The 12,446-nt window shown below is 29.8% G+C and overlaps 1 protein-coding gene across 2 annotated transcripts in view; it reads left to right on the forward strand.

Moving 5' to 3' along the window:
• LOC145331745 (uncharacterized) overlaps positions 1-12,446 on the forward strand; it is a 355,671-nt gene that overhangs the window by 165,694 nt on the left and 177,531 nt on the right. Inside the window, exon 1 of one of the 2 annotated variants that reach the window (XM_080176578.1) lies at positions 1,940-2,140. The exons of the other annotated variant lie outside the window; for it this stretch is intronic. The gene's annotated coding sequence lies outside the window, so the exon portion shown is untranslated. Of the gene's footprint in view, positions 1-1,939; positions 2,141-12,446 lie in introns of those variants that run through there. 2 annotated transcript variants of the gene reach the window in all.

The raw sequence follows: 12,446 nt of genomic DNA on the forward strand, positions 1-12,446 counted from the left end.
GGGATAGAACAATGATTTGTAAATATATTTTTCCTAAAAATCTTTCTTTTCAAAATTCTACTTTTGGAAGCCTTAAACTCTTTCTTCCTGCCAAATTTTGATGTTGTTATTATATCAAGTAAATAAGTAGTTAGGTATGTCGATGTTATAGCATTTACTCCAATAGCGGTATACAAAATTTCTTAGTTAGTCAATAGTCAGTCAGTGAGCAAGTGAGGGAAGCGGAAAACCTAAATGTAACTATGGGAGGAGAGGATTATTATTTATCGTCGTCCATTATCATATCCCTTTCATCTTGAACGATATTGATTCAGTAATTTTAGATTGACATTATCTAAGAAAGGATTATGTTATAAGATATTTTAACACAAGGAGGGATATTGTATCGAAAGAAAAACTATATCGCTTCAAATTCTTAAATTTTGTTTCATGTTTTTTATATTGATTCAGTAATTTTAGATTGACATTATCTAAGAAAGGATTATGTTATAAGATATCTTAACACAAGGAGGGATATTGTATCGTAAGAAAAACTATATTGCTTCAAATTCTTAATTTTTGTTTCATGTTTTATATATTGACTAGCGGCTTCGCCCCTAACCTCTAGGGGCTTTGCCCCAAGAGGTGATAAAAAAATTAAGCCAAAAATCATAAAGGACCATGGAAATCTTCTTAAAAAAAAAGGACCAAGGAAATCTTCTACAAAAAAATAAAGGACCAAGGAAATCTTCAGCAAAAAAAAAAAAAATGGGGGGGGGGATTTTTTGGTTTTTGGGGGGGTTGGGGGTGTCCCACCCCCCAAGAAAATAGCTTAAAACCACCACAGGACCAATAGGTAGATACCCTGAAGAGTAGAATCCGATCGATTCAGTGGTTACCGATATCTTAAGGGACGGACAGACAGACATCGTTCTAATTGTATTATAGATAAAAGTTACAAAAATCTATTATACAGCAAGAAACAGATAAATGATACATATTTTCTTCAGAAATATGTTGTAGAATAGATGCTCTTTAGGCTGTGTAATATCAATAAGAAGTTTCTGAAGTCTATTATTAATAGCAGCGGAATTAATCATTTATATTTTTCTAGCAAAGCTACTCTATTAGTGCAAGTCTGTCTGTCCATACGTCTGTTATAGTAAGTTTGCTATGTACGTTATCTTTAATTGGATTACTCAGCTGCTATATATGTGAAAGGCATTTAATTTTTTACACTAGATTCTCCAAACAAACATACTAAGAATTGAAATAGTTAAATATATTTGTTTCATATTTTATTTAAACTATAACACAGCATAGATTGAAGGGGGGTAAGGTTTGTAACGTTGGTAAAGAAATATTAGCTTGTTTGGGGGGAGGGGGGAAGAAAATACGCAAAGCGTAAGCCTAAAGAGAGAGATGATGAGCTGTTTCTAAAAGCATTCTATAACAATATTACAATAGATAATGTGCTGCAAACCTGTTGTAACACTAAATCTGTGTAAACTAGCTAGGATGAGCTTTACGCTGATCTTCATAGCGTCGTTGTTCGTGGATTTTCTATAAAAACTGCAAATGTTTTTAATTAGCAAAATGTGCACAAAAGTTGAAAGAGTTTAGGGTTGCGACTAATAAGCAAAGGCCATGAAATCAAAGGGTTGGTTGACTATATTTTTGACACCACAAATATTTTTTTATGAAGCTAGCATAGTAAGTGGGCAATGTCGGTTAAATTAATCTACAAACATTTCAAGGTTAAATTTTCACCAAATAATTGAAAAGAAGATTAATTTATTGTCCATTGTACTCTCCTTTTGTTAAAAGATTTGAAAAGTACAATAAAAATTAGCAATTTTTTTTGCTGTCGGCTTGAAACACCGTAGCGATGGGTTTACGTCTTGTAGCGACGTAACACCCTGAAGTCTTTGGGCGCTCTCAACTTTTGGTTGTGCTCTTTAGTTGCTTTCCACTGCTCTCGCACACAAGAGAGCGCGCGCGAAGCGCTTTTAATTTTTGTGATTTTTCTATTTTAGTGAAATTAACTTTCAATTTGACTTAATAATAATTTTGGTGAAAATTTGAAATAAACTTGGATTTATTTAGTGATTTTGAAAAGTGATAGATTTGATAAAATTGTTAAAAAGTTTTTATTTAAAAGGTAAGAAGAAAATCAAATATTTAAAATTTAAAACATTCTGAATTATATAATGTATAACTTTTTATTGTAAATTATAAGAATCCTATTTAAGAAACTATCCTGTACTATAAAGAAGTAAGGTTTTTTAGTTTGTTTGTCTGTTAAGATCTCGCTAACTGCACTGGATCGATTGAGTTTTTCATTTCAGAGTAGTTTCTTGTAGATTTCAGGATGGTTTTATGCTATTCTATTTCTCGTTTTAAGCCTTGGAATGGTTTTAAGCTATGTTATTGCAACTCTCAAACTTTGAATAGTAGCTAGTGAATCAAAAAGAAAAATAGGACATGGTAATTTAGTCTATTACTTACGTAGACATTAATACAAAAATTTAGTATTGTGAACTTATATTACGATTATGTATTCTTATGTTGATATAATAACACTAAAAATGTTTTGCCTGGCTCATGGAGAAGCTTTGAGATACAAACTTGTAATTATAAAAAGATCTTGAGGTTCAATGCAAAGAAAAAGAGATAAATATTACTAAAAACATTCAAGGGGACCTTGACTCAAAAATAACTTTGGACCAACAACCCCTTCCAATAAGCCCAACATATTTTAAATCTCTAGCCCTTGCTGGCTTAAGGATAAGACAAAATTAAGTGATGTTCATGTACAACACTAATTATGTCAAACAAAATTAACCCTTTAATCCTTGATTAATAAATGTTTTTCTACTAGTTTATAACACCCATGCAAGATTTAACAAATTTTATTAGCTAACAAATAAGATAACGTGTTTGTTTATATAACTTTAGTAATAGTATACTTATAGTCTAATGTCCCTTCCCTCCCTAAAGATATACTGGCGTTGATGACATTTGGTCGACTAAATCTTTTTAATTGGTGTGTCAATAAATGCTTCTATTGTAAAGATTAAACTAATTTTGTAAATCATGCATATTTTGCAAGACATTTTTATCAGAATATTTATCCTTTGCCCTTTGATAGCAATTATTAAGAAAATTTTTCCATGGTTTTACTAATTAGGGAGGCTTAACATGCATCATTATTTCTTATAAGATACAGTGATAGTACCATGGATGCTAGGCTATTTCCCATCCATTTTTGATTTGTTTAAAAAAAACCAACATATATTTTGTCACATTAAAACAAAATATTTCTTGAACCACTATCAAACCACCCTAAAATATGTAACGATAGGTCTTGCAGTTTAGGAGATCTTTTGCTACATATACTCTTAAATTGGCTTGGCCGAAGATGCTATTTTCTTGCGGCTGTGGTTCAACTGCTTTCCTTTGGGAGCTTAGGGCAAAGATTTTCACGAGAAAAAGCTGCTTAATTGTTGAAATTCGTATGGCTTTTGCATCGATTGAAAAATATTTTTTTTTTAAAGTGTGGATTTTGAGCTCCTTTCCAAACAGCTGTATATAATCTAAAACCATCCAAAATAATTAAAATCCTTAAACCCCCACATTTGATATAAATTTGGCATCAATTTATGAATTTTTTATCTCTGTTACATCATATTTTTTGGATCATTTTTTCATACAAAACAGTTTAAAATTTAAAAATTTAATAGCAATGTTTATAATTTAGCATTAATTTTATTTTTTTTTAAAGTTTTGTATAGTCTTTATATCAAACTAATTTATGTAATTATGATCATGTAATTAAAACATCGTCAGCTAACACTACATTTAATGTTATATAAACAGTCGACATAAACTAATAAAATTATATGTTGGCACAGTGCGAGTAAATGTTATTGAGAAGTAACGATTTATTTCACTACAAGTGTCTTTTCCCTTCTTGATAAATAGCTAACTTTTGCTAATTTAATTTTTCTAAAAAATATGAACATTTTAAAGATGGTTTATGGATATATCCTGCTTAAAAAAACAACATTTGTTGAAATCAAAATATTTTGGTAGCGAGATTTTTTCTAAAATTTGGAACATTTTTTTCTTCATCCATAATTTAAATGGTATTATAGACAGTTTTTTTCCGTTGATAGTAAAAAACATATATAGGATCAATTACTGTATTTTTTTGGTAGCTAAGGACCGAAGACAATAGCTAATAAAAAAAAGGTATGATTCTATATTTTTTTGAGAAAATTCTCTATAGTACAATTCATTATTTTTCAGTATGTTAAAAAAATTGTTTAATCTAACGAAAGTACTTAAAACTGATTTACATGTGGACAACTTTCATTGTTTAATAGCTGCGCTAAGAAAACATGAAATAAATCTGAAATTACAGTTAAAATCTAAATTTTGTTGTACATACACATATTATATAACATCTTTTTATCTATTTATCTTTTTAGGGTATTGTATGTAACAAAAATGTAAATATTTAAGCTTAAAAAGAGACATTTATTATGAAAATTTAAGTGAATAATACATACAAAAATGTACAATGCATTTAAACAAAAAGTTAATGCGTATACAAGTAATAATATATCGATTCATATTCAATGCCTTTCTGGTGGCAGCTTATTATTGGTGCACTAAATACATATGGACATAATTTCCCCTGTTTTTCTTAATACATGTCCTTGCAAATTAGAGCAACCTCAAAATGCGCGAGTTACGGGCAACAAAATCACATTTTTGGAACCGTTCTCCATTTCATAGGTGTGCAGTTGTTTCCGCATTTAATCACACTTTTAGAGTGCTTCATATCAGGAAGGGAGGTGACATTGGACTATTTATTACACTAGTAGTCCCCATAGTTTTGTAATAACTTTTTCTTTACAACTTTGGGGACTTTTAATCTGTATGGGTTCGATCATTACGTTGGATCATCAATGAGCATGTACATCAATTTATCGACCATGTCTTATCCCTTTAGATGCCTGTCTTAGACTTTATTCAAAAGACATAATTAAAAAAAATGGGATGGAGTTTAATGATTAGCAAGGGGGGAAGATACTGTTTTTGTGCTATCTTAATAATATTTGGTTCTGATGATTTGTGACAATGTGATCCATATGCGGAAATGTCTGCGCACCCCATTTCACACCTCCAAATCAAATAATTGGTAAAAACATCCGCGTTCCTCCGCCTTTTTGGCGAGCCTTGGGTTCGTGTGCGTGTGATATTTCACTGTAAAAAAATATGTCAATCTTATATACAAATCGTTGTATGGTTGATGGAAAATTCTATTAAGCAACGTACAAAAACATATATGTTAGGTTTTACATTATTAGATAATCATGAAGACCATCAAATTGCCTAAAACTAAAACAGGACGATAACAAAGCTTTCCGAAAATCATAAATGTAAATTTATACTGTTAAAAAGATCTTGATTCGAAAGAGATTATATGCAAGGACAAACCATAGCTAAACCTTTAAATAAGGTTACGGATGAAAAGGCAGACAGATGGACAGACAGATTAACTGTCAGACAGACTACAAACTAACAATAAGAAAGACAACCAGACAGACATACATCCTGCTACTTTGAAGTACACATAATTTCGGACATCAACTGATATTTTTAACAAAAATGAAAAGAATATCTATATTTTTTTTAGAGTAAACCAAATAAGATAATTTTGTATATATGTTTTAAGCTGTAGAAGATGGAACAATTTTGGAGGCTTTTTATTATTAGGGCTTGATTATTAATAAAAGAAGTGAGATTCCATTTTTTCTCTCGTTTATTTTATTTTTGTACTCAAAAAAATTAATGCAATTTAGCTTATTAATTGTCAGAGTAATCTGTATTAAGACGAAATTATTTATTGTTCTCCATGTTATTGATAATATAAAATAATTTTCTGTAAATCTTGCAATTAAAACAATACACGTTAAATCAAAATAGTGTGAGGGGAAAAGGGTTGTTGATTAAAAGAAGATACATTCAGATTTAGGGACAGCCCAATGGCAATGAATAAATCTTACCCTAGTTCTCATAGGTTAGAATCATAAATAGTTTTATAGTTGTTATTTATTTTGGCTCTAACCCTGCGGGGTAATTATTAGCATTTACCTAATCTAACCTAACCTAACAAAAATCCTATAAAAAGTTATTGTGAAAATACTTCATTTTCTTTCCATGAGCCGTATGTAATTTTTAGTTTTAATGTGTATTCTATTTACCTTCTACAACAGCTTGTATATTAGGGGGGTAAGAAAGGGTTGTTGATTAATATTCTCCTCTCTCTTTCTCTGCAAAGTTAAGTTTTAATATGCATATCCATAAATGAAAAGGCCAAAGGGTTCCCTATTTAAATATTTCAACACTCAACTCAAAAACAAAAAAACTTATGTCCATAATAAGCGCAGCAACAAAAAATATATTTTAGATAATATGAATACTTTAGATGTAGCTAGGAATTTTAAGGGATAAAACAAGGGAAGAAACAGCCTCAATTATAAATAACAAAATTACCCTCTTTGATTATTATAAGTTGAAAACGTTTGGGCCATGCTAGTTTGTACTACCCAATCAAGATTTTATAAATGTGCAGTGTTGTTAGTGTTTAAAAATGAAATAATTCTAGTAAGAACAAAGCTTTTTAAAATATATTACTACACCATTTATCTATATCTCTGCTGCAAACGTATTTGAGTTTCGATGTATGCACCTGCAATTAGGAGAATAAGAAAATACTCCATTTACTTAGCTTTAAATCTTTGAACATTTGGACATAGGGACGGACAGACATACGCAAGTTATAGAGTAGCTCCACTAGAAATAAAACATCAAAACTCACATGCGAAAAAAAATCTAGTCTCGCTGTGTTTAATCTTTATATTTGTGCAATATTGCTATTACAGGTAATTTACTTATTTATACTCCACTCAATAGCAAGATTTAAACATACACTTAATTTAGGAAAGGTCTCCTTTTTAGATTAGATTTATAATTATTGTATTATAAACATAAAGTAGTTGATTTTATGTTTGTCCATTAAGATCTTGCTACCTCTATTTCAGGGATATTTAAGAAGTCATGGGATGGTATTAGGCCTTTTTACTGACCTCTATGCTTTTTCAAATTTTGAACTATGAACTGAAAATTAATTTATAATATAGCAGTGAGGATTTTTATCTTAAAAGCTAAAAAGATCTAAGAATAGCTGGTCTGAATTGGTTTAACTTTTCTGGAAAGCCCGTTAAATGTCTTTGGGTGGGTTTAGGATTTTTTCTGCCTTCATCGATTATATGTAAATGGTAGAGGAGAAGTAACTATTATTTGATATATTAGCTATGTTTTTATTTAAAACTAAACAAAAATTATCAGATTATTAAACTCCTCGTGGGTGAACCTTCTGGAAAAGGAAATAAAACTCGGAAATTATTAATTTAGGGTGTGAGCTCAAACACTGGTGTGTTTAGATTTTAAATATTATGCCTTTAAATCAGCAAAAAAATCTTTCCAAAAATATAAAAAAAAACTACAAAAAATTATACTATAAGTCTACCCTTATATAAGAAAACAGATACAAAAATACTATAAATTAATCATCTCAAGTATTATAAATGAAATTATGCTCTATATAGCTATAACGATGGAGGGTAATGGGTGTTGTAAAAAAAACTCGCTGTTTGGTGTATTATATTTTCGTTGAAATACTGAAGCACCTTTTAAAATGAGTGTTTTTGAAGGAAGCAAGATGTGTTGCAAGGGCTAGATTGTCTGTATGTCTGTCTATTTGTCTGTATTTAAATACGATATACCTTTATATGGCGTTAAAATCTACATACGTTTATGAATTTTTTTTATTTCATTGTATTTTTAAAAAAACCTTGCCCTTACGATTACACGATAATAGTTATTTCTTTCATCGTATTATAAACCGCTTTCCGCGGATATAGAATGTACAATGATAAGATTAAAAAAACTGGTTTTAATATTATGATTGTACATTCTTATATTCGTAGAAAGCGGTTTATAATACGATGCTAGACATAGTTTTTTTTTGTATGGATGAGAACCGGTACCTATCCATCGGATTCGAATGAATACGAGAAATAATTTTACAAATAAAAGTTGGGGGGAAATAAATTCATCTCCCATTAACATATCCTTATCCTCTATTTGTCACTTTGTTATTTTTTTTATGCATAGTCCTATTTAACCCGGACCATAATATTCGTTTGATCCTCACTTATCTTAGATTCATATCTTAAACTTCCCCTTTTTCAGAAGCGCAGCTACTCTATATATAGTTTGTTCATTTTTCTAACGGTTTGGCTGTCCGGCTGAAGGTCTGTCAATTCTATCATTTCATAACATATATCATGAATTTTTACTTTGTGAAAATAGATCTTAAAAGTGTATATCACATATGTATCCCTCCCATTATTATAAACAACAATACCCCTTATTATACATTATAATTATAAATGAAAAAAAGACACGAAAGCTAAGAAATGACAGAACGTTTATTAAAAAGGCTATAAACATATATTTAAAATTAGTCATATTTTACTTGGTTATGTCATCGAATCATTTAATTTTCTTGTGAAATAATCCTACATTTTTGTTATAAAATAATAAAAAAAATTTACATTTTAAAAAAATCCTTAAAACTGAAAAGATTAAAAATTGCTGAATGCAAATAATTTTTATACTTTAAAAGATTATTAAAGTTATTTAACATTGAAAAGTCACAGTAAATTTTAAGTCAACAATAACTTGCTTTTAATCTGTTATTCTTATGTTATAAAAGATCTCAGTAATGTCTGCTGAGGTTAACACCTTTCATAGAAACATGTCTAACCCTTACACCAAAAGTTGCCTTGTAAAATTTATGAAAATTTATGCAGCAAAAAATATTTATTTTCTTTTAATTCTACTTATTCTAATATAAAGTCATTATAATTAGAGCAGAGTCTGCCATTTAGCCAATTAATTACAATTGAAAATGCCGCAAAATTTAATATTTTGTTGGAGTAAAGTAGGAATAAGACTTGTTTTCACGTAAGTGAAGGGGAGTGGGTAAGAAGGGGGGGGGGGGGGGTTGTGTGTAAATTTTCCTTTAGAATTCCCTTTTCCCTACATCTAAACCAATACATGGATTTGCTGTGCTACTTTTCACGTAAAAAGTTTTTTTCATTCGTAAAAACACTTGTTATGGATTAACGGTGTTAAAAAATATTTCATAGGCAAATTTCAATAAGCTTATATTAAAAGTGCAAAATATGTACATTTTTTTATTTTGTGAAAAATATATTCTAAAATTGATTTTAAGGCTATTTCTATTAAAAATGTCAAATTATATAGTTTTTAAACATTAATATATAAAGCAAACCCATTAAAGGATTACAATTTATCATAGAATCATCTTAAAATTTAAATAATTGATAGAAAAATATTAATATTTAACTGTTTTATTAAAAAGATGTTTTATATCAATTTGGGGTTTAGATGCAGCCCCTATATAACTACTTCATTAATTTATCTTATCCCATACTTTTCCCTCCTACTGGTGGAACGAACCGACCAATAAATGAGGACCATTGTATTAACCTAAATTGACGACGAAGTTTCACCTGTCATAATATCCAGGTATTCTATCTCCATTAGAATACATTAAAAGGGTTCTTCTTTTAGTGATTTATTCAATAATACTCTACTTTAGTGTTTTTCAATCTTATCATTGCTGCTCAACTTATGGAAAATACTACCCCTGTTACCCCAAATATTTCAGCCTCTAAAGTAAATTTTAGCTTCTTGGAATCGTGGCTAAAGAAAAATAAAAGCTTGAATGAATTTGCCCTAATAGTATTACATTATCAAGTACCGTATTCGATAAAGTGTCCACTCAAAATTGTCAAATTAAATATCCTCCATTAGCGACAATTTACCTGGAGGGAATAGGTGAAGGGAATGAATCTCTTTACTTTTAGAGAAGGGTAGAGGTTACCTCCCCCCAAAATAGTTATAAACCTTCCCGAGACATATAACAAGATTTACGGTTCTGCAGTGAGCAAGATCCTCTGTTATTGATAGACACACATACAGACACCCAGAATACAGATAGGCATCCTGTTACTTTTATTTAAGCAATAAAAAGCTGGAACTATTTTTAGTGGAAAAATAAATTTTGGATGTAACTGTCCTCGTTTAATAAAAAAAATTATCTATTTTGCTCTGCTATTTAATAAAAATGTTTTTTTAAGTAGTTTTGGATAAACAAGTTATGTTTCAGGGAGGCATAAGATAATGAGAGATTATTAATCCACAATAATGGATATGGAATATAAGTGAATATTATGACAGGGGGAAAATTGTAGTTGTTTTTCCCCTGCCAATCATTGGCCAAACCTTTAATCCAATAGGAGGGGGAGGGAGTGGGGAGTCGATCGTAATTTTAGCGCGCTACAAAGTACACTTAATTAGAAAACATGATAATCTGGCATAAGATCCAAGTATTAATAAGTACATTATCACACTCCATTTTTTCTCAAATTTCGTTCAGCTCCAAAATGTTCACATTTAGATATTGCGGGCATTATAGATTAATCATCCATTATCCTATCCCTGTAGACCTGAATGTTATTTGAAATATTTGTGGGCAGATTATTTGATATTATTTTGTAGAGGAAATGTAAATTTAAACCACTTTTTGTCATCTCCGAAGATTATTCGCCAACATAAACATTTTTCACCGTAAACAATTTGATCCGAGATTTTAGGAAAACTTTGAACCCTGGATTTTTACATCAATGATTATATCAGCAATCTAAAGGGATAAGACAATTAATTGATGTACATCCTTAATGATGATTCACAAAATTACACCATGTGTAGATTACAATTAGTGGTTGAAACGTTTAAACACTGGACTAAATGAACCAACCAATCAAAATCCATTAAAAGTCCCCAAAGTTGTTAAGCTTACCAATATGAAAACGTGAATTACATAGTATTCAGAAACTTGGTTATGGTTCACACATTACAGACTTTCGTTAAAGTTAATACTAGAACAAAAAATCCAAGAATAATACTGCTTCAAAAATATTGAATTTAAAGCTCTAATTCTGAGAAAATATAAACGTGGATTGACAGCTAAAACGCAGGAATCTGTCATTTTGCTCAGGGGGGCTAGTGCAAAAACGCACTTCGTCTAGAATTAAATTAGTAACAGCTTACAGGGTAAAAAATGATTTTAATACAAATATTGTAGTACCCTTTCATCATGCATTATTTTAGTTTTTAACAATTTTCTTGTACGCTATTCTTAAAAGCTCCATTTAAATTGATTTCAAATTGATAGGATATTTCAATCAATCTACAATTTTTGCTTGATAGGAAAATTAGTAGTTACAGTTTTAATACAATTTTAATGTAATATATGATATTATTATATAAAATTTATCTATTTAAAGAGACATGCATTTTAATATTATAATAATTTTTCTTTAGGTATGTAAAATATTCTGATTTGTTGAAGAAATGGATGTAGAATATACGTGAATATTATGACGGAGTGAAATAATTGTCAATTTAGTTAGCTAACATGAAACTCATTTATTGGTCAAATCTTTCATCTAGCATGAGGGGAGAGGTGGATGAAATAAGGAGGATGGCAGGGGGGGTCGTAATTTTAGCCCGCTGCTTGTTTTAATTTATTAGAGACCATGATAATCTGGAGTAAGATCCAAAAACTAATATATCCATTGAAGAAAGATCTTTTTTGATTACAGGAATAAATAAATTCGCCCATCTGACATCCTAGGTAAACGGTTAATAATAAAATCTTACCTGAGTTGAAAGCATAAGAAACTGTCTTTAGTAGGTTTTAAAAAGTTGAGGTGAGAAATGGTTGTTGATTTCTTTACCGCTATTGCTCTTCCCCGAAGATAATTGCAAATTTCTCTGCAATTTATCTGTCACCTAACACGTGATAAATAGACTCTAAAAATGTCCATGCCGTGAAATTTATATATTTTTGCAATGTAAAAAGGAGTTAAAAGTATTTTTTTTATTCTTGAAGTCGAAAAAAAGTTTCCATACCTCTAAATGTATATCTATATTCTTTATGTACGGCAAAGATTCTAGTTACCAGTAATATCTATGTATCTACGTATTTATTTTTATCTAGCTATCTATCTAGTTTTCAATCAAGCCATACATATTTCTTTCTGTCTATCTATATATCTGTCTAACTATATAGGTTTCTAATTCCTCCCCCTTTCTATCTATCTATGTGTTCCCTGTTATATGTCCTCAATTTTATATCCTTTTTTATATATCTATCTAGCTATCTAGCATTTTACTATTTCTTTACCGTCTAGACTTACAATCAGGTCTCCCAAAAAGTTTCTGTAGGCCTTAAA

Source organism: Acartia tonsa, chromosome 11, assembly GCF_053477335.1.
Source record: "Acartia tonsa isolate MP-2025a chromosome 11, ASM5347733v1, whole genome shotgun sequence".
NCBI classification, from domain to species: Eukaryota; Metazoa; Arthropoda; class Copepoda; order Calanoida; family Acartiidae; genus Acartia; species Acartia tonsa.